The sequence below is a fragment of the Oryctolagus cuniculus genome, chromosome 6 (genome assembly GCF_964237555.1).
Source record: "Oryctolagus cuniculus chromosome 6, mOryCun1.1, whole genome shotgun sequence".
Lineage (NCBI taxonomy): Eukaryota > Metazoa > Chordata > Mammalia > Lagomorpha > Leporidae > Oryctolagus > Oryctolagus cuniculus.
In genome coordinates, this window is record NC_091437.1 from 110,830,590 (window position 1) to 110,851,371 (window position 20,782).

The 20,782-nt window shown below is 40.7% G+C and overlaps 2 protein-coding genes across 5 annotated transcripts in view; one reads left to right on the forward strand and one right to left on the reverse strand.

Annotated features, from left to right (window-relative positions):
• Window positions 1–20,782, reverse strand: part of CA1 (carbonic anhydrase 1) — a 48,398-nt gene that overhangs the window by 13,928 nt on the left and 13,688 nt on the right. The window contains exon 2 of one of the 2 annotated variants that reach the window (XM_051844608.2): window positions 355–428. The exons of the other annotated variant lie outside the window; for it this stretch is intronic. The gene's annotated coding sequence lies outside the window, so the exon portion shown is untranslated. The remainder of the gene's footprint in view (window positions 1–354; window positions 429–20,782) is intronic. 2 annotated transcript variants of the gene reach the window in all.
• The window catches only part of LOC127482582 (uncharacterized), a 92,858-nt gene that overhangs the window by 7,704 nt on the left and 64,372 nt on the right, over window positions 1–20,782 (forward strand). The window lies entirely within an intron of this gene.

The window sequence follows — 20,782 nt, forward strand, 5'->3', positions numbered from 1 at the left end:
CTGTATAACTCTGAATTACAAATAAATAAATAAATCTTTATAAAAAAAAAACAAAAAATAAAAAATAAAAATTAAATATGGCTCAATATTTACATACCACATCAAATAATTCTGTCTGAACAAGAGCCTTCTTTTGTAGAGTTCTATTTATAAAGTACAAAGCATTTTCATACTATTTTATTTCACTCTCACACAGAGATCTTATAAAATAATTATCATTTTGTAGTTAAGAGATATTAAACAAATTCACCACAACTAGCAGGAAGCCAAGAAGCCAATACAATTCAGTTGCTTTCTTAACAATACAGATGCTCTTACATCTACTATAGAGTTATAATGGAAAGCCTAGCTTACCTTAAACCTGCTCGGAACATATACGTTAGATTGAGGATGGATGTTGAGATATCACATATGACGTATCATTAACCCTGGCAAATCAAAATTCAAAAATTTCTACTGAAAGCTCATCACTTTGGCAGCATCATCAAGCCAAAAAGCCATAAATTGAACTCATGAGTTAGAGACATATTTATCTCTGCCAAATGCCACACTGGTTGAGCTGTGATGTAGGTGATCCCTCTTTATTCTTTTTTTTTACTATGTTCACAGTTCTTTTAATTTAAATTTAAATTTAAGCCTGGGCCAAGGAGACATCTGTTGAGTGCTCAGAAAGTCCACATGGCTTTTGAGAGGCATAGAAATGCATTAGGATGTGTTGGACTATGGCTAAGTACATACTTTCAGTGTTTTAAGCAAACTCGGAGGAAATGCAACATAAAAATAAGCTTTCAAAATAATTTTCTTTCATGTGATCATAGTTGTACCTCCTTCCACGCTGTACAATTACCTGAGATGCCTCAGTTCCTAAAGGAAGAAGGTGCTCAGGAGGAATTTTACAAGGCTGACTTGGAGAGAGATTGTTTCTTCCTTTGCGACTAAAGCAGTGCAGATGGGGCTGCAGTTCATGAACATTCACAGAGTGGGAAGGGATTCTATGGCTTTAGTACACCCAAGAAGATAGTGTTTAAAAGGGAACCTTTTAAAAAACTAAATTTTAAATTTTTTAATTTGACAAATGATATTGTATGTCTCTATTGTGTACAATATGATGTTTTGAAGTGCATACACACACTGTATGGAGGTTGAATTTACTTAATTAACAATTGCTTTGCCTCACATACTTATTTTTGTGATGAGAGCCCCTAACATCTAGTCTCTGCATTTTTCAAGAATACAAAAGGAATGACATTTAGCCTACTGGTTAAGAGTCTGAGGTTCCACATTGCAGGGCCTGGATTTGATACCCAACTCTGGCTCCAGCTCCTGACTCCAACTTCCTGTTAATGTAGACCTTGGAAGCAGCAGGATATGGCCTCAGTAATCAACTTTCACCCCCCTTCTCTGCCTACCATGGGAGACCTGGATTGAGTTTGCGGTGCCCAGCTTCGCCCGCACCTGGCAGCTGTTATCAGAATTTGGGGAGTTAATCAGTGGATGGGAGCTCCCTCTCTTTCTCTGCCTTGCAAAAAGTTATTAAAAAGGGATATAATTAACCATCATTAACTATAGTAACCTTGCTGTACAAAGATCTCTTGCACTTATTCTTCCTAATTCTTATGGTGTATTCTTTGACTAGCCTGTTCAAACTACTAAGTAAATCAGCGTATTTGAAAAACTCAAATCCTTTTTCATTACATGATTGCATGATGATTCAACACTTGAATGTTTTAACATTCCTATGGAATGATAATTTATCTAAAGTTTTAGATGCAAAATTACTTTGAACCCTAACTCTTGTGACCTTTTATCTTTATTATGTGCCTACAGTGTGCTTGTATAGTTTGATAGGGAGCAAATTAAATAGAGGGAGGATGTAAAATTTAATGAGCACCCATAGTTTAAGTCCTAACACACTCCAATTTACCTTTATTCCTTTTTCTCTTCATAAACTTTGCCTCTCACAGTTTAATATCTATATTAAATCCAAGATGTTTTATCTCACATTTCCTTCTCTTACCTTTGGCCTCCTCCCATTATGTTCTTTAAGGATTGTAATCACTGGACTGCTTTTGCATACCAAGAAGAATTTTAATCAACACAGCCTTTGCTCCTCTAAACTAACAGTTTATTCCCGAAAGCCATCAAATGTGCAAGCACATATGGAAAAGGGCTTTTTGCTTTTCCGGAGAGAAACTATTCTGAATAAATCTGTATGCATTTGAAATTGAATCATGAGCAACAAGATTGATGGAAAAACTATATTTTTAGAAAAGTAATGCACAAGTACATAAATACTCCTGCTAGCTAATTGCCTAATTAGGAACATTAACAAGTATCAAGAATGCTAAAATATTTCCCACAATTATTACATAGAATTATTTCACAATATACTCATGTTAGGGAATGGTAGTGTAAGTTCAAAAAGGACTACTTTATTTATTTATTTATTTATTTATTTATTTATTTTTGACAGGCAGAGTGGATAGTGAGAGAGACAGAGAGAAAGGTCTTCCTTTCTGCCGTTGGTTCACCCTCCAATGGCCGCCACGGCTGGCACACTGCGACCGGTGCACCACGCTGATCCGAAGGCAGGAGCCAGGTACTTATCCTGGTCTCCCCTGGGGTGCAGGGCCCAAGCACTTGGGTCATCCTCCACTGCACTCCATGGCCACAGCAGAGAGCTGGCCTGGAAGAGGGGCAACCGGGACAGAATCCGGTGCCCCGACCGGGACTAGAACCTGGTGTGCCAGCGCCCCTAGGTGGAGGATTAGCCTAGTGAGCTGTGGCGCAGCCTAGGATTACTTTATTTTGAATGGCTTCCATCAGTTGTGTCCTTTAAAATTAAGATCTAATTCAATCCTCATAGTAGACCTAGGGAACAGGTTATTATCCCTCACTTTTCTTTCTTTCTTTTTTTTTTTTTTTAAGATTTATTGATTTGAAAGTCAGAGTTACACAGATAGAGAAAGAGAGGCAGAGAGAGAGAGAGAGAGAAATCTTCCATCCTCTGGTTTACTCCCCAATTGGCTGAAACTGCCAGAGCTGTGCTGATCTGAAGCTGGGAGCCAGGAGCTTCTTCCAGGTCTCCCATGTGGGTACAGGGGTCTGAGAACTTGAGCCATCTTCTACTGCTTTCCCAGGCCATTACAGAGAGCTTAATCAAAAGTGGAGCAACCAGGACTCGAACTGGCGCCTATATGGGATGCTGGCACTGCAGGCTGCAGCTTTACCTGCTATGCCACAGCACTGGTCCCTATCTCTCACTTTTCAAGAGGAAATAACTCAGCTGGCGCCACGGCTCAATAGACTAATCCTTCACCTGTGGTGCCGGCACGCCAGTTTCTAGTCCCGGTCGGGGCACTGGATTCTGTCCTGGTTACCCTCCCTTCCAGGCCAGCTCTCTGCTGTGGCCAGGGAGTGCAGTGGAGGATGGCCCAAGTCCTTGAGCCTTGCACCCACCTGGGAGACCAGGAGAGGCACCTGGCTCCTGGCTTCAGATCAGCGAGGTGTGTAGCGGCCATTGAGTAACACCAATTAACTTTGTTGAAAATCCTTTTAATGCCCTAAAATATTTTTAAAAAGCTATCAGTTCCTCAGTATATTACAAAATTTAAAAACCCATTGTTTATCTGATTTTAAATGATAGTTAAGAACCTTAGTGTTTATTATTTTAACTTTTTCTAGTTCCTCACATATTTATTTTTCTCTAATTTATAATGTAATAGTTTAAAATTAAATTGTGAAATCCCATGGAGATAAATTATGAGTTTTAAGTTTAAATTTATAATTAAAAATAATTCTTTAAAACTTTCAAGATAGTCAATAGAAGTGCCCAGAATTTGTTCCTGCTACATGGAAAAGAAACAAAATATCAAATAAATAGCTACATTATAAGATATGCACCCAACACTGGAGCTGAGTAGGATACCAGTAAATGAACTGAAATTCACATAATTGGATTTCACAAGGGAGAGGATAAGAGAAAAGGCACAGAAGCCTATTCAAGGAAATAATAGCTGAAAATTCTTCCATCTGGTGAAAGATATGAACATCTAAATATAGGTCCAAAGCACCCCAAACAGACATAACCAGAAACAATTCTTCCTATGACACATAATTGTCAAATTTTCAAAAGTACAACACAAAGCAAGGTTACTTTTAAGGAATCCCCATTACAATAACAGCATAGTTTTCATCAGAAATCTTTCAGCAAAGAGGGAACATAATTATATATTCCATGTTATGGAAGAAAAGAATGTCAGCAAAAAACGCATTATCTAGCAAACTATCTTTCATAAATAAAAGTTTTTCAAGGCAAATGCAGGGAATTCATGATTACCAGATCAACTTTTTAAAAGATGTTTATTTGTGTCCCAAATTCATACAGAAAGAACACAACTACCATTATGAAAATTATGAAAGCATGAAATCCTTTAAAAAAAAGACCAAGAATATTCAAAATAAAAGAAATTTTGACCAAAAACAATGACAGGACTAAACCATCATTTGCCATTAATAACTTTGAGTGTTAATTAACTAAATTCTGCAATAAAGGCACAGATTAAGTAAAGAACAAAAAGCCAACTGTTAGTGATATGCTGCCTATAAGAAGCTCACTTCAAAAATAAAGACAAACCCTTAATGAAGGTGAAAGGGAGGCAAAAGTTATTCTATGCAAATGTAACAAAAAACGAGCAGGAGTAGCTATATTGCTATCAGACAAACCAAACTTAAAGACAAATACTGGGGCCTGGCATTGTGGCACACCAGGTTAAGCCACAGCTTGTGATGTTGGCATCCCATATGAGCCCCAGTTCAAGGACTGGCCGCTCTACTTCCAATCCAATTTCCTGGTAACTCACCTGGGAAAACAGTAGAAGAGGGGGATGTACTTAGGCCCCTGCCTCCCATGTGGGAGACCCAGATGGAATTGCAGGCTCCTGGCTTTGGCATGGCCCAGCTCTGGTTGTTGTGTCTACTTGTGAAGTGAATCAGCAAATGGAAGATCTCGCTCTCTCTCTTTCTGTATCCTTGCCTCCATGCCCCTGCCCCACTCTGTCTTTTAAATAAATAAACCTTTTTTAAAAAAGACAAAAACTGTAGAAAGAAACAAAGATGATCACAGTATAATGATCAGGATCAACTCAGCAAGAAGATATGAGGAACATGACTGCATGTGCACTAAATTCAGAGCACCTGGCTTCATGAAACAACAATGACTACATCTAAAGGGAGAGCTAACTCCAACACGAGGGCGGCTTCCACACCCCATTTGCATTGCTGGGCAGATCATCCAGACAAAAAAGCCAACAAAGTAGTATTAAAGTCAAACTTAACACTCGTGGCTAAATTGACCTAGCAGACATTTACAGAATGTTCCATCAATAACTTCAGAGTACACATAGAGAATTCTCAAGGATAGGCTATATATTAGGCCACAAAGGGTCTCATCAAATAAAAAATGTTGAAATCATATCATGTATCTTTTCTGACCACAATGGAATAAAATTAGAACTGAACAACAAATGAAACTAATGAAAATGGAAACACAATACACATCTTTTTAAAAAGATTTACTTATTTATTTGAAAGTCAGAGTAACAAGGAGAGAGAGGGAGGAGAGAGACTGTCTTCCATCTGCTGGTTCACTCCTCAAATGGTTGCAATGGTTGGGTCTGGGGCAGGCAGAAACCAGGAGCCAGGAATTTCAACTGGGTCTCCCACATAGGTGCAGAGGCCCAAGCACTTGAGTCACCCTCTACTACTTTTCCAAGTGCATTGGGAGGGAGTTGGATTGGAAGTGGAGCAGCAGGGACTCTAACTGGTGCCCATATGGGATGCCAGTGCTGCAGATGGCAGTCTAACCCACTTCTTCACAGTGCCAGCCCCCAAAATTTATAGGAGACGGCAAAAGCAATACAGAAAGGGAAGTTTATTTAGTTATTTTTCAGAAGGGAAGTTTACAGCAGGAAAGTACCCATATCAAAAAAGAAAGAAAAATGAAAGAAAGAAAAAGAAATTAAGATACCAAATAAACAACCTAACAATGCGTCTCAGAAAAACAATAAAAAATAGAAAAACAGTAAAAACCAAACCCAGAGCCAGTAGGAGGAAAGAAACACTTAAAGTTGAGCAGAACTAAATTAGAAGCTAAAAAAAAAAATTAATTAAATGAAGAGTTGGTTTATGAAAAAATAAGTAAAATTTATAACCATTACCTAAATTAAGAAAAATAGAGCAGATTCCTAATAAAATCAGAGATAAAAAAGAAAGTACTAAAGCTGATACCATAGAAATACAAGAGATCATTAGGAACTATTCTGAACAAATAAATGTGAAAAAATTAGAAAACCTACAAGAAATAGATAAATTCCTGGTTATATATAACTTACCAAAATTGAACCATGAAAATACAGAAAATCTGAACAGTCCAGTAACCAGTGATGAAATTGAATCAATAATAAAAAATCTCCAAAGACCAGTCTAATAGCAAATTACTTCACTGCCATATTGTAACAAACTTTAAAAGAAGAACTAACAGAAATTACCTAACTATTAAAAAAAATGGTTGAATGTAAGGGAACTGTTCAGCACTCTGACAAAGCTAAAAATTTCCTTGATCACAAAACCAGACAAGGACACATAAACAAAAAGAAAATTATAAACCAATATCCTTGATGAACAAAGATGCAAAATTTCTCAAAAAATATTAGCAAACTGAATTCAACAATACACATGTGGCATTTATCCCAGGATGTAAGGATGGTTTAACATACGCAAATCAATAAACATAATACATCAATAAAAGATAAAAATCATGTGATTATGTCAATAAATGGAGAAAAATGATTCAATAAAATTCAAATCCATTGAAGATAAAATCCTACAACAAAATAGATAAAGAAAGATCATACACCAATGTAACAACATTTTGAATGGGGGAAAGCCGAAATCATTTCCTTCATGCTATAGCACCAGACAAAGATGTTCACGTCCATAACCATCTCTAAAACGACATTTTGTGATGATAGGACTTTGACAATTTTTCACCATTGTGTTCTTTTCATCTATAGCATGCCTAGAAAACAGTGGCACTCAATAAATACTTATAGAGAGAAGAATTAAATGGTTTTTAAAACTTAGAAGGGCCAAACGCTCAGAAGAGACTACACCTACACAAATGTAGTTTTCTGAACTCGGAGGTGTTACACACTGGTATGAGGGCATGGGAATGAGCTTTGCTAGAAGTAAACTCATGTTCATATTTGGGCTAAGGAAACTGAGCCTTCCTGTCACTGTTCTATTAAGGGAGGAATGAGGTAACCGACTGTGTCTGTCAATCATTGTTGGGAGACTGAGAATGCTGCTCTTTGCCAAGTATCAAATTTTTTGACACTTTCCAAGTGTAAAAATCTAAATCTTTAAATCTTAAATCTAAGTTTAAGAAACCCTTAATTGTAATGACTTTTATTACTGTAATTAAAGAAAATGTTCAATATTATATTTCTTGCAGGATATTTTATTTTAAAAAGCAATTTTAAAAACTGCTATTGAGATTTATTAACAACTAAGCCATCTGTAATAGATAATTTTAATTCACAACATAGAGGTATTTATAGTGTCTTTCAATTTTATAGTTTTAAAAACATTGAATTTTAAATCTGAGGGTATTTCAACAAGTTCATGAAAAATGAAATTAAAATATAAATTTATCTTGGTGAAAAAATTTTGAAATCCGTGCATAGCTTTTTTTTTTTTTTTTTTTTTTTGGACAGGCAGAGTGGAGAGAGAGAGAGACAGAGAGAAAGGTCTTCCTTTGCTGTTGGTTCACCCTCCAATGGTCGCCGCGGCTGGCGCACTGTGCTGATCCGAAGCCAGGAATCAAGTGCTACTCCTGGTCTGCCACGGGGTGCAGGGCCCAAGCACTTGGGCCATCCTCCATTGCACTTCCGGGCCACAGCAGAGAGCTGGCCTGGAAGAGGGGCAACCGGGACAGAATCTGGCACCCCGACCGGGACTAGAACCCAGTGTGCCGGTGCCACAGGTGGAGGATTAGCCTATTGTGCCATGGTGCCGGCCCATGCATAGCTTTTTAATAAATCACATTTTCCATGAACTTTTTTAAAAAAAAGATTTATTTACTTGAAAGACAGAGATACAGAGAGAAAAAGAGAGAGAGAGCAAATCATTCATCTGATGGTTCACTCCCCAAATGGCCACAATTGGCCAAAGCCAAGAGCCAGGAGCTTCCTCCAGGTCTCCCACATAGGTGCAGGGGCCCAAAGACTTGGGCAATCCTCTGCTGCTTTCCCAGACCATTAACAGGGAGCTGGATTGGAAGAGGAGCAGCCAGGACTAGAACCGGCACCCATATGGGATGCTGGCACTGCAGGTAGAGCCTTTAATCTTCTATGCCACAGTGCTGACCCCACCACAAACATTTTGAAGACCCATCATTTGCGTGGATATCTAGTTGACTGTTGGGTTTATTGAAATTACTGGTTGCAAGCACTTCAAAATGCTCATGGAAAATGTGTATTATAAAAAACGCATAGTTTTAAAAGTCCTCTCACACTGAAATAAACATCTTTTTTTGTTTTAAGATTTATTTTATTTATTTGAAAGAGTTAAAAAGAGAGAGAGGTCTTCCATCTGCTGGTTCACTCCCCAGATGGCAGCAACAGCCGGAGTTGTGCCAATCTGACGCCAGGATCCAGGAGCTTCTTCCCAGTCTCCCACGTAGGTGCAGGGGCCCAAGGACTTGAGCCATCTTCTACTGCTATCCCAGGCCATAGCAGAGAGCTGGATCAGAAAAGGAGCAGCTGGGACTAGAACTGGCGCCCATATGGAATGCCGTAACTTCAGGCCAGGGCTTTAACCCTCTGCGCCACAGCACCAGCCCCATAAACATATCTTTTAATTCCATTTGTTTCATGAACCATTCCAAGCACTGTTGTAAATTCTGAGAAGACGTCTGTGAATTTTTAACCTAATAATTAGGAACCACTTCGTCATGAATTGTTAGCCTGGGAAGGTTAACTGTACCACCCTCATCCCTAAAATGGGAAAATATCAATGTATCTTTTACAACTAGTTAGAAAATGAATGAGCCCATATGTAACCACTATTAAGCAACATATTTCAATAAAAAAGAAAATAATATGCGCAATACTGTATAAACCACAAATATTGCCCAAGCTTCAGAAAGAATTGGATTTTCTCGAATAGATGATTATGTAAAATAAAAATAGTTCAAGTGACCAAAATTCAAATAATTGTTTAACAGATATCCTACATGTAAATATGAAAAGAGGTTAAGTTTTCAAGTGCAAATTTAAGGGAAATGAAGGCCCACTATATCATCATCTTGTCATAATATTTTCACCCACCTTTTTGAGGGTCTATATTCCTAAAATGATATCAATCCGCTGTTGACTTCTCCCCAAATTTTGTTAGCTTCTAAACTCTTTTATTAAAGACTAGGTTTCTTAAGTCCATTTGCAATTGAATATGTCCTTTCTTAAATGAGTGTTTCATAATGTATAATTTACAGACCACCTGCTTCAGACTCATCTAAGGATGATAGTAAAGCACACAGGTGGGACGGGCATTTGTCTCAGGGGTGAACATGCTGCTTCGGATACCCGCGTGCCACATTGGAGTGCCTGGGTCTGAGTCTCTCTGGCTTTGCTCCTGATTCCCGCCTTCTGCTCATGAGCGCCTGGTAGGCAGCAGGTGATAACTTAATTACTTGGGTCCCTGCCACTCACGTGGAAGACCTGGACTGAGTTCTGGGATTCTTGCTTTTAGCGTGGCTCAACTCCAGCTGTTGCAGGCATTTGGGGGAGTGAACAGTCACTGGAAGATTTCTCTCTTTCTCTTTCTTTATCTCTCTCTCTACCTCCCTCCTTCTATCCCTGCCTTTCAAATAAATAAATACTTTTTAAAAATTAGGGGCCGGAAGCAGGTAAAGCTTCTGCTTGTGACGCCAGCAACCTATATGGGCACTGGTTCAAGTCCTGGCTTCTCCACTTCTGATCCAGCTCCCTGCTAATGTGCCTGGAGAAGCAATGGAAGATGACCTAAGTCCTTGGGCCCCTGAACCTATATGGGAGAATTGGATGAAGCTCCTGGCTCCTGGCTTTGGCCTGGCTAAGCCCTGACCATTGTGGCCATTTGTGAAGTGAATTTCTCTCTCTCTCTCTCTCTCTCTCTCTCTCTCTGTCTTTCTTTCTTTCTCTCTCTTTCTGTCTCTCTCTCTCTCTTTCAAGATTTTTTATTTATGTATTTGAGAAATAGAGTTACAGACAGAAAAACCTTCTATTCGCTGGTTCACTCCCCAAATTGGCCACAACAGCTGGAGCTGAGCCAATCTGAGGCCAGGAGCTAGGAGTTGTTCTAAGTCTCCCCATGCAAGTGATGGGGTCCAAGCACTTCTACTGTTTTTCCAGGTCATAAGCAGAGAGCTGGATCAGAAGAAGAGTAGCTGGGACATGAATTGGCACCCATATAGGATGCTGGCACCACAGGTGGAGGCTTAGCTCACTATGCCGCAGTGCTGGTCCCGTAACTCTACCTTTCAAATAAATAAATCTTTAAAAATTTTTAGAGGTGCACATGTGTGTATTTCATTCAATGTGTTACTTCTGTGACATGGCCCTAGCCAATTTAGATGATTAAGAAACATCCCTATTTTTCATTAGTCTTGTTAGAGGTATCTTGAGGCTATTCTCTACCCCTACAATTTATTACCAATGGATACATTTCAGTGAAAGTAGATTTCTGATGAAATCCCCCAAATTTCTGTGTGTGAGTAGCAGACAACAAATAGTTACATGACTTTTATGGCTTCAGAAGGGCTGGCTGCAAATGAGGCTTACTAACCAGCAGCCTAGGTGAAAAATTCACTCCAAGCAGCCTTTGTTGACATCAGGGCTAATGATCCTTATTGTTGGGTCAGGCATCTGGGTTTATTGGGGCCTAGGTTCACATGCCACATCATTGTGTTCAAGTACTGGGGTTGTCTCCTTATATGTCTTTTTTTTTAAGATTTATTTATTTATTTGAAAGAGTTACAGAGAAAGAGAGAGAAAGAGAGAGAGGAAGAGAGAGAAAGAGAGGAGAGAGGTCTTCCATCTGCTGGTTCATTCCCCAGATGGCCACAATGGCCAGAGCTGCACCAATCTGAAGCCCAGAGCCAGGAGCTTCTTCCGGGTCTCCCACGTGGGTGCTGGGGCCCAAGGACTTGGGCCGTCTTCTACTACTTTCCCAGGCCATAGCAGAGAGCTGGATTGGAAGCAAAGCAGCCTGGACTAGAACCGACACCCATATGGGATGCTCCCACTGCAGGCGGCAGCTTTACATGCTACGCCACAGCACCGGCCCCCGTATATGTCTTGTCCATAGAAGATATATGGGTTCAGCGGCCAGCATTTTGGTGCAGTACGTTATGTCCCTATTTATAATGCTGGTGTTACATATCATAATGCTGGTTCCAGTCCCAGTTGCTATGTTTCTGACCTGGCTCTCTGGTAATGCACCTGAGAAGGCAGCATAAGGTGGCTGGAGTACTTGGGTTCCTTATACCCTTTTGGGAGTCCAGGATGAAATTCCTAGTTGCTGGCTTTCGCCTGGCCCAGAACTGGCTGTTGTAGGCATTTGGGAAGTGAGCCAGCAGATGGAAGATCTCTCTCTCTCTTTCTCTGTTGCTCTGCCTTTCAAATAAATAAAGATAAATAAATAATTAAATAAATAAACCTTAAAAATAGGAGTTTAGCATTTTTTCCTAATCAATTATTACTGTTGATATCACTAATTTTGTGAGTTCAAAATTATTTATAACATCCTATAACAAACCTTCTGCATTGATTTTGCTGCAAATAGCAAAATAGTCACCACTGAAGGTGCTATGTCCTGGTTAGGATGTGAATAAGCATTCCTATTAAACATTCGATTTTATGAGCAAATTCATTATTTATAGTGAAGTAATGTATAAATATGATGCTTACTGTTTTTTTAAACCAAAATATGAATGGTAGGCCTAAGAATCTGTGTTTTTAATGACCATTTGCAGGTGCTTTTAAAAAACGCACTTGGACACTTTTACAATCACTTTTCAAAGACACTGAAGGTTATCCTCCTGACTTGCTTTCGTTTAGGAAATACGCTGAATTAACATTCCCTTCAGTAGCCACTTCAAAAGACATCCACTGTGGGGCCAGTGTTGTGGGGCAGCAGGTTAACCTTCCACTTTCAACACTAGCATCCCCATCAGAGTGCTGGTTTGAGTCCGGGTAGTGTCACTTTTGCTAATGAACCTGGGAATGCAGCAGAAGATAGACCAAGTGCCTGGGCCAATGTCACCCATGTGGGAGGCTCTGAGGAAATTCCTGGCTCCTGGTTTCAGCCTTATTCTTCCGTGGCTCTCATGGCCATTTAGGAAGTGAAATCAGGCATCCCATATGGGCACTGGTTTTATCCTGGTTACTCTGCTTCCATTGCAGCTCATTAACGATGTGCCTGGGAAAGCAGGGGAAGATGATCCAAGTGCTTGGGCCCCTTTGTCCATGTGGGAGACCCAGATAGAGTTCCAGGCTCCCAGCTTTGGCCTGGCAGTCCTGGCCTTTGTGGATATTTGGATAGTGAAATGGCAGATGGAAGATTCTCTTGCAAGCTTGCTCCCTCCCTCTTTCTCTGTTTCCCTCTCTCTGTCACTATGCCTTTCAAACAAGTTAATTTTTACCCCAAAAAAGAGTGAACAAAGATATCATTATGTGCAGTCATATCTGCAGTGCTCCTTCAATCTGTAAAAACTTGTTTCATACCTACTTTCAGGTGTTAACATCAACTATAAAATTCTTTGTCTACCTCAATTTCTTTGAGCAAAGCTATTTCTCTACTGTGAATCTGGGTTAATAATAACAATCACTTTAAAGTCTTCTTAAAAAAGAAAATTAGATGGGAGCCAGTGCCGTGGCTCACTTGGCTAATCCTCCACCTGTGGCGCCGGCATCCCATATGGGCGCTAGGTTTTAGTCCTGGCTGCTCCTCTTCCAGTCCAGCTCTCTGCTGTGGCCCGGGAGGGCAGTGGAGGATGGCCCAAGTGCTTGGGCACCTGCACCCATGTGGGAGACCAGGAGGAAGTACCTGGCTCCTGGCTTTGGATTGGCACAGCGCTTGCCGTGGCGGCCATTTGGGGGGTGAACCAATGGAAGGAAGACCTTTCTCTCTGTCTCTCTCTCACTGTCTAACTCTGTCAAATAAATTAAAAAATATTAAAAAAAAAGGAAATAAAAAAGAGAATTAGAGACAAAGCCACATACCAGCTATATAGTGATATCTTTTGCTTATTACTGAGTATACTACTAATAAGGAAAAAGTGGGTGGGCTGTAGTTGAGTAGGTTGAGTGAATGCAGCTGAGAGTTGAGGAGGACAAAGCCTTAGGTCAGAGCTTCCAAGCTTTGCATGGTGAAGTCTGTTAGCTTTGAAACTGCAGGACCTAAACCTCACTTGGGCTTTTTCCAAGAAATAGTGAAGAATACATATAATGATTACAGGTGCTTTTCAAGAATTTCTTTCTTTTAGAATAGTTCCAGATAATGGAGACGTTTGTTATCCTTGTAAAAGTCAGATCTGATTTATAATTTTTTTTTTTTGACAGGCAGAGTGGACAGTGAGAGAGAGAGACAGAGAGAGAAAGGTCTTCCTTTTGCCGTTGGTTCACCCTCCAATGGCCGCCGCAGCTGGCGCGCTGCGGCCGGCGCACCGCGCTGATCCGATGGCAGGAGCCAGGAGCCAGGTGCTTTTCCTGGTCTCCCATGGGGTGCAGGGCCCAAGCACCTGGGCCATCCTCCACTGCACTCCCTGGCCACAGCAGAGGGCTGGCCTGGAAGAGGGGCAACCGGGACAGAATCCGGCGCCCCGACCGGGACTAGAACCCGGTGTGCCGGCGCCGCTAGGTGGAGGATTAGCCTAGTGAGCCGCGGCGCCGGCCTGATTTATAATTTTTAAGAAATCTAAATATAAACCTACCACATGATCCAGCCATCCCACTCCTGGGAATTTACCCTAGGGGAATGAAATCAGAAAATAAAAGAGTTATCTGCACCCCTATGTTTATTGTTTATTCACAATAGCCAAGACATGGAGTCAACCCAAATGCCCATCAACTGTAGACCAGATAAAGAAATTACGGGATATGTACACCTTGAAATGCTACTCAGTGGTAAAAAATAAATGATATCCAGTCATTCGCAACAAAATGGATGAATATGGATAACATCATGCTTAGTGAAATAAGCCAGTCCCAAAGGGACAAATAACATATTTTCTCCCTGACCTGTGATAACTAATAGAGCACCTAAAAGGTAATCTATAGAAGTAAAATTCACACTTTGAGAAGCAATGATTTGAACAGCCCTTGCCTTGACTATTGAGAAATAGTTTTTTTAATGCTATTTGTTGAAATCTTTACTCAACATAGAGTAAGCATTATGTATATAAAGTCAATTGAAAACAGATCTCAGTAAAAAATATTGGGATTAAGGGAGGAGGAAGAGGAGTGGAAGGGTGGGCATGGTGGGAGGAATCACCATGTTACTAAAGTTGTAATTATGAAGTGTATTAAGTTTATAACTGTAAAACTGTATAGTTCTGTACATTCCTATGGCCTTACTTCTAAGGGTATTGTTTAAAAACTTGCCATGGGACCCCAACTCTCCTTAAGCTGGGTGGTAAAAATACCATCTTTTTTTTTTTTAAGATTTTATTTATTTATTTGAGAGGTAGAGTTACAGACAGTGAGAGGGAGAGACAGAGAAAGGTCCTCCCTCCGCTGATTCGCTCCCCAAATGGCTACAACGTCCGGATCCAAAGTCAGGAGCCAGGAGCTTCTTCCAGGTCTCCCATGTGGGTGCAGGGTCCCAGGGACTCAGGCCATCTTCTACTGCTTTCCCAGGCCACAGCAGAGAGTTGGATTGGAAGAGGAGCAGCCAGGACCAGAACTGGTGCCCATATGGGATGCCGGTGCCACAAGTGGAGGATTAACCTATTGTGCCACGGCGCCAGCCCAAAAATACCATCTTAAATGTTAAAGTGATTTACTAAATAAAAGCTTTCTATAAAAAAATTTTAAAAATAAAAAAATGTTAAAGTAGTCATATGGATAGAATTGAGTGTCTGGTAATAATTATTATTAGAATTAAAAAGGAGTGAATGCTCCAACACGGAAGCAGTCCACATAGACTCATAGAATGACAATTGCTGTAAGTAGCATTGTGACCTCAGAATCAGTCCTTAAGCCCTTCTGGTCTGAATGAAAAGCCCATGAGGGCATTTCAGGCATGGAAAGCCAAGACACTGTGGCAAATATATGTCCTATATTAAGGACCTCAGTGGGTGAGACCCTAGTAGAAAGAAGTGGTCATCAAAGAAGGAGGTACTTTTCTCTGAAGGGAGGAGAGAATTTCCATTTTGCTTATGGCCCTGTCTAAATACTGACAGAGTTTGTGGATTCAAAATGCTCCCATAGCCTAGGCAGTTCATGCCAAGAACAGCCCTTATCTTGACTGTTAAGGAACAGTGTTTTTTTTGTGTGTGTGCAAACTGTTCAACACTTTACTTAGTATAGAGTTGGTCTTCTGTGCATAAAGTTAATCAAAAATGGATCTTAGTGGAGAATGGGACTGGGAATGGGAGAAGGAGGAGGATGAGGGGTGGGAGTGTGGGTGGGGGGCAGATATGGTGGGAAGAATCCCTATATTCCTAAAGTTGTATTTATGAAATGCATGAAGTTTGTATTCTTTTTTTTTTTTTTTTTTTTTTTTTTTTTTGACAGGCAGAGTGGACAGTGAGAGAGAGAGACAGAGAGAGAAAGGTCTTCCTTTTTGCCGCTGGTTCACCCTCCAATGGCCGCCGCTGCAGCCGGCGCACCGCGCTGATCCTGGCAGGAGCCAGGAGCCAGGTGCTTTTCCTGGTCTCCCATGGGGTGCAGGGCCCAAGCACCTGGGCCATCCTCCACTGCACTCCCTGGCCATAGCAGAGAGCTGGCCTGGAAGAGGGGCAACCGGGACAGAATCCGGCGCCCCAACCGGGACTAGAACCCGGTGTGCCGGCGCCGCAAGGTGGAGGATTAGCCTATTGAGCCACGGCGCCGGCTGAAGTTTGTATTCTTTAAATAAAAGATTTCTTTGGGGGAAAAAAAGAAGTCTGTAGAGCAAATATCTGTATCTCTGTTTCAAAATAAAGAGGTTTTTGCAGAGGAGGAAGATAAGTCACTTATGCAAAGTCAGATGTAAGCATTAGATGTAAGTCAAGTCTTCAAACTCTGTTGGGAATTGTCTCATTTATGACAAATTACCAAATGAAACAAACAACAGCTTTTCTTTCATTCTTTTTTTGCTATCACAATAGAGTTTAATCAAAAGGGCTGCTATTATCTCAAAGTCACTGTAGTCTCCCTAAATAGATCCCGTAGTAGCTACCTAGACAAACTTGGTCTGGTCCCTGGGTTAGGTGGTAGGGAGAGGGCTATTATCTCTCCGGAATGAATGTGTACAGTGGTTTTTCATATTAGCATAGACTGCCCCTGGCTGTGGCGCTATCACATATATTCCTGCTGAAGCTCCCTCACTGGCCACTCCTCCTTTGTTTCTGTGAAGAACCCAAGCTGCAGATGGCTTCAGTTTCATAAGTGTAAGATAGTGGATGAGCACACCTTTCCACAATTCCATGAAAATCTACTATATTTCTTCCAGTCCTAAGGACAATGAATCAGAGCACAGGGTGGGGCAGAATAGGTCCTCCTTCCCTCCAAGAAAAGAAGGAAAAACTCAAATCAATAAATTTATATTTGTGTAACTTATTAACAGTGACCTACACAGGAAGAACGCACAAGGCTTCTCCTGTGGTTTTTAGGACTACTTCAGCCTCTGGCATCTGAAAACATGGAGAGCCCTCCAGTGACTACGAAGCTGTGACTTCAAAGGCCCTGGACTTCAAACCTCCAGGGTAACCAGTGAAAAGGTCCAGAATGAAAGGTCTCTTCCCCTTACACTTAGTTGACCTGGCCCTTTGGTGAAGTTCCTTAATAGTAATACTTGGCCCTTGCAATTGGTTTTCATTCCTTTAAGACTGTCCCAGATTCTGACTTTAACTAGTTGGTAAAGTTCCACATAACCTTTGTGCAACTGCCTGAAGTTACAAAGTGAGGGAATGACACTTTGGCAACTGCCTTGGTTTTCCATCATCACCCAGGAGGCACTTTGGAACTGGTCTGGTGAGAAAGAACTCCAGGAAAAACACTTTCCCAGGTTCATTTCAATAATGCTTTTAAAATGGATACCCTGGGAGCCCAACAGTGACCTAAAGGCCCTATTGGCTAAAAAAGCAAGCTCCAGGTAGAGTGCAGTTTTTGAGTGTTGGCTTTTTAGAATAAATAGAACTGATTTTATGCAGTGATTTGATCTGGGGAAGATGAATTCCTGGCAATATTCTCAGTTCCTCCTGTTAATAATTCCTAGGGTGCTAGCTAGCCAGGCCTCATGCCTGATGTTCTTACAATGTGGTCTTTTGTTGCTCCAGTCACAGGCTCCAAGAGTTCTCGTAAAGTGCCCAGCAGAATTAGACAGAATTTTATTGTGTGGCTGCTTGCAGCTGGCACCAGCTGTTGCTATACTTTATTATTTTATTTAATTTTTGTGTGTTAAGTTTGTGTTTCTAGCCTTCCCCTCACTTCTGACACTACATATATAGTGCTAAGTTGTTTGCTGGTGAATGTGACATTATTAGTAAAGGGTCATGGATTCTTCCAAGAGAGAATTGGCTATTTTCATAAAACCACTTTCAGGTGTGGAGCTGACTGTTAATATAATGTTGGTTAATGTAATGTTTTTGAAAGGATCATTTTGACTTTGGAATCAGAGGTAACAAATAAAACTTCACTAAGGATTCAAAACCCTGGAATGTAAAGTTGGAGTGGTAAAGAAGAAACAAATTGCCTTTTAGCAGCAGCTGGTTTGAAAAAAAAAAAACAAACAAAGAAATGGTGTCTTTTCATAGATCAAATATTGACAGCAATGTTCTGGCATGATGGACATGCCTTCTGTGTGAGATGAGTGTGACACCCACTCAAAAAACAGCCCACATGGGAAAGAAATGCCAACGATAATAGAAGTGACCTTTTAGTGCCTTGGCCATTGGCATTGCCCGAGGGTAATCCTAGATCACCCGTTTTTCCATTTGGATGTAATGGAGACTGACAGGGCAGGTGTCCTGCCTAAATCAATTGATTTATGGTCAGCTTTCAGCCTCTTTCCTACTTGCCTCTTCCAGCTCTTTTCACTGTCTGTAAGGCTTCTATTGAACTAATACAAAGATTGATGATAAATTGATGAATTTTGGAGAATTTTAGCATTGGTGTTGAATTCAGTAATATTAAAATGCAGCTACTGACATGGTGCTTGAACTGCAGTGCCTAGATGAGGCTAAATGAAGCACAACTTAATCTCTTCATCATAAGATGAACAAGGAACAAAACAAATGGTACCTTGGCAGTTGGATACTGTCTCAGGCACCACAACCTGTGGTTGTTGAAATTAGCAATGGATTGATTTTGTAACTCACAGTGGCTCGCACTGCTGTTGATGTCGATAGCTTGCCTTTCAAACATAATGGCTGTACCCAAAGCATTTAACCCACTCCCAGGAATGGTTGGAGAAAGTTTGTTTGCAATTCAGTGACCCATGGTTTCTTGGGTTGTAAAATAAGGGTTAGGCAGCACTGAATGTAGGAGGGGAGAGAATCACATTTGATCTCAATCTAGGTTACAAGTGGTACTGGCAGAATTCTTTCTCTCTTAAATTTTCTCAGCAGGGGGCAGATCTGTGGTGTAGTGAGTATAGATAGCCACCGCCTGCATCAGGGGCATCCCATAGCAGGGCCAGTTGGAGACCCAGTTGCTTGACTTTTTAAAAAAATATATTTATTTATTTATTTGAAAGTCAGAGTTACACAGAGAGAGGAGAGGCAGAGAGAGAGAGAGAGAGATAGAAGTCTTCCATCTGCTGGTTCACCCCCCAGTTGGCTGCAACAGCCGGAGCTATGCCAATCCAAAGCCAGGAGCCAGGAGTTTCTTCCAGGTCTCCCACGAGGGTGTAGGGGCCCAAGGACTTGGGCCATCTTCTACTGCTTTCCCAGGCCATAGCAGAGAGCTAGATCAGAAGTGGAACAGCTGGGACTTGGACCAGTGCCCATATGGGATGCGGGCACTGCAGATGGTGGCTTTACTGGCTACATGACAGTGCCTGTCCCCTACTTGCTTACTTTTGATCTAGCTTCCTGCTGATGTGCCTGGTAAAGCAACAGAAGATGGCCCAAGTAGTTGTGCCTCTGCACCCATGTGGGAGACCTGGAAGAAGCTCCTGGTTCCTGGCTTCAGCCTGGCTCAGCCTTGTCCTTTGTGACCATTTAGGGAGTGAACCAGTGAATAGCAAATTTCTCTTTCTCTCTCCCTCTCTCTGTAACTCTGCCTTTCAAATAAATAAATAAATAACTCAATTTTTTTTTTCTCAGCATAAAAAAGGGCTGAAAACCCTTCAAAGGGGACATACCCTAGTTATATCCTGGAATAGCCATGTTTGAATTTTTTTTTTCCTTATACTGGATTCAGGTTTACTTGAATGTACGCCTGGTCTCTCACAGATGCCCTTTGGAACAACATTACTCTCCAAACCTCAGCCACAGTTCTCCAACCTGGACTCTGACCTTGTGTCTGATTTATTGTTGGCCTTACATCACAGCCACTGACTGCTGTCTGTCTCCAAACTCAGGACCTTGCCCTGCCCATCTCTTGCCTGCAGGCTCAGCCCAGATTCTAGTACAGGATTCTCTTTGCCCACTCTGTTCCATGACTTGATATTGACCATTGGTTGAGTCCAGGCCTAAATGACTACTTGGTCTGGGAGGCATACTTTGAGGGATTCAAGCCACAGACAGGGATTGCAGACTGGCTTTAGCTAAGAGCAAAGAGCATTGGGTGTTCTCTGGTGGTTAAAAAATGTAAAGAGAATGATCTGCCTAACTGAGAGGAAAGTGAAATCAGGATTGTGAGGCACTTACATGCCACACTAACAACTAATATGAAACCACCAACTCAGCTGACTTGGGTAGCATTTGCATCTTAAATTTCCCATGAATATAAAAAAATCACCTGTGGCTATTTTAATTTATAATATCAATTTAATTTTTTGAATGGGTATGCTCATAGGCTTCTAAATTCAAAGATATAAAGAGTAGAAAATAAGGACATATCTCCCACCCTCTGTCCCAGAGAGGACCAAAGATATTAATTTCATTCATATTCTTTTAGGGACACTTGACACACACACATGGGAATGATTTTGTGTATTATTAAGCACATTGAAAAAATACAAATATTGTACATACATTTTTTATCTTTTCTTAATATGTTATCTTTTATTTTTGTCATATCACTAGGTTAAGAGTGTTTCCTTTCTTTCTTTTCTTTTTTTTTTTTGATTACAATATTTTTATTGATTGCCTTTATTTAGCCAGTGCCCAGCTGATGGACATTTAGATGATTTCTAGCCCTTTTACATGATGTTGAAATTAATGATATTACTTACATACTGAGAGGAACATTATGGGATAAGTGAAACAGTGATAAAACAAACACTTTGTATGTGTGCAGATTTTTGCTCTTCTTAATATACTCTCACCTTCTTTTTACTTAGATTCTTATAATGGTCTTGAAAAGGAGGCATA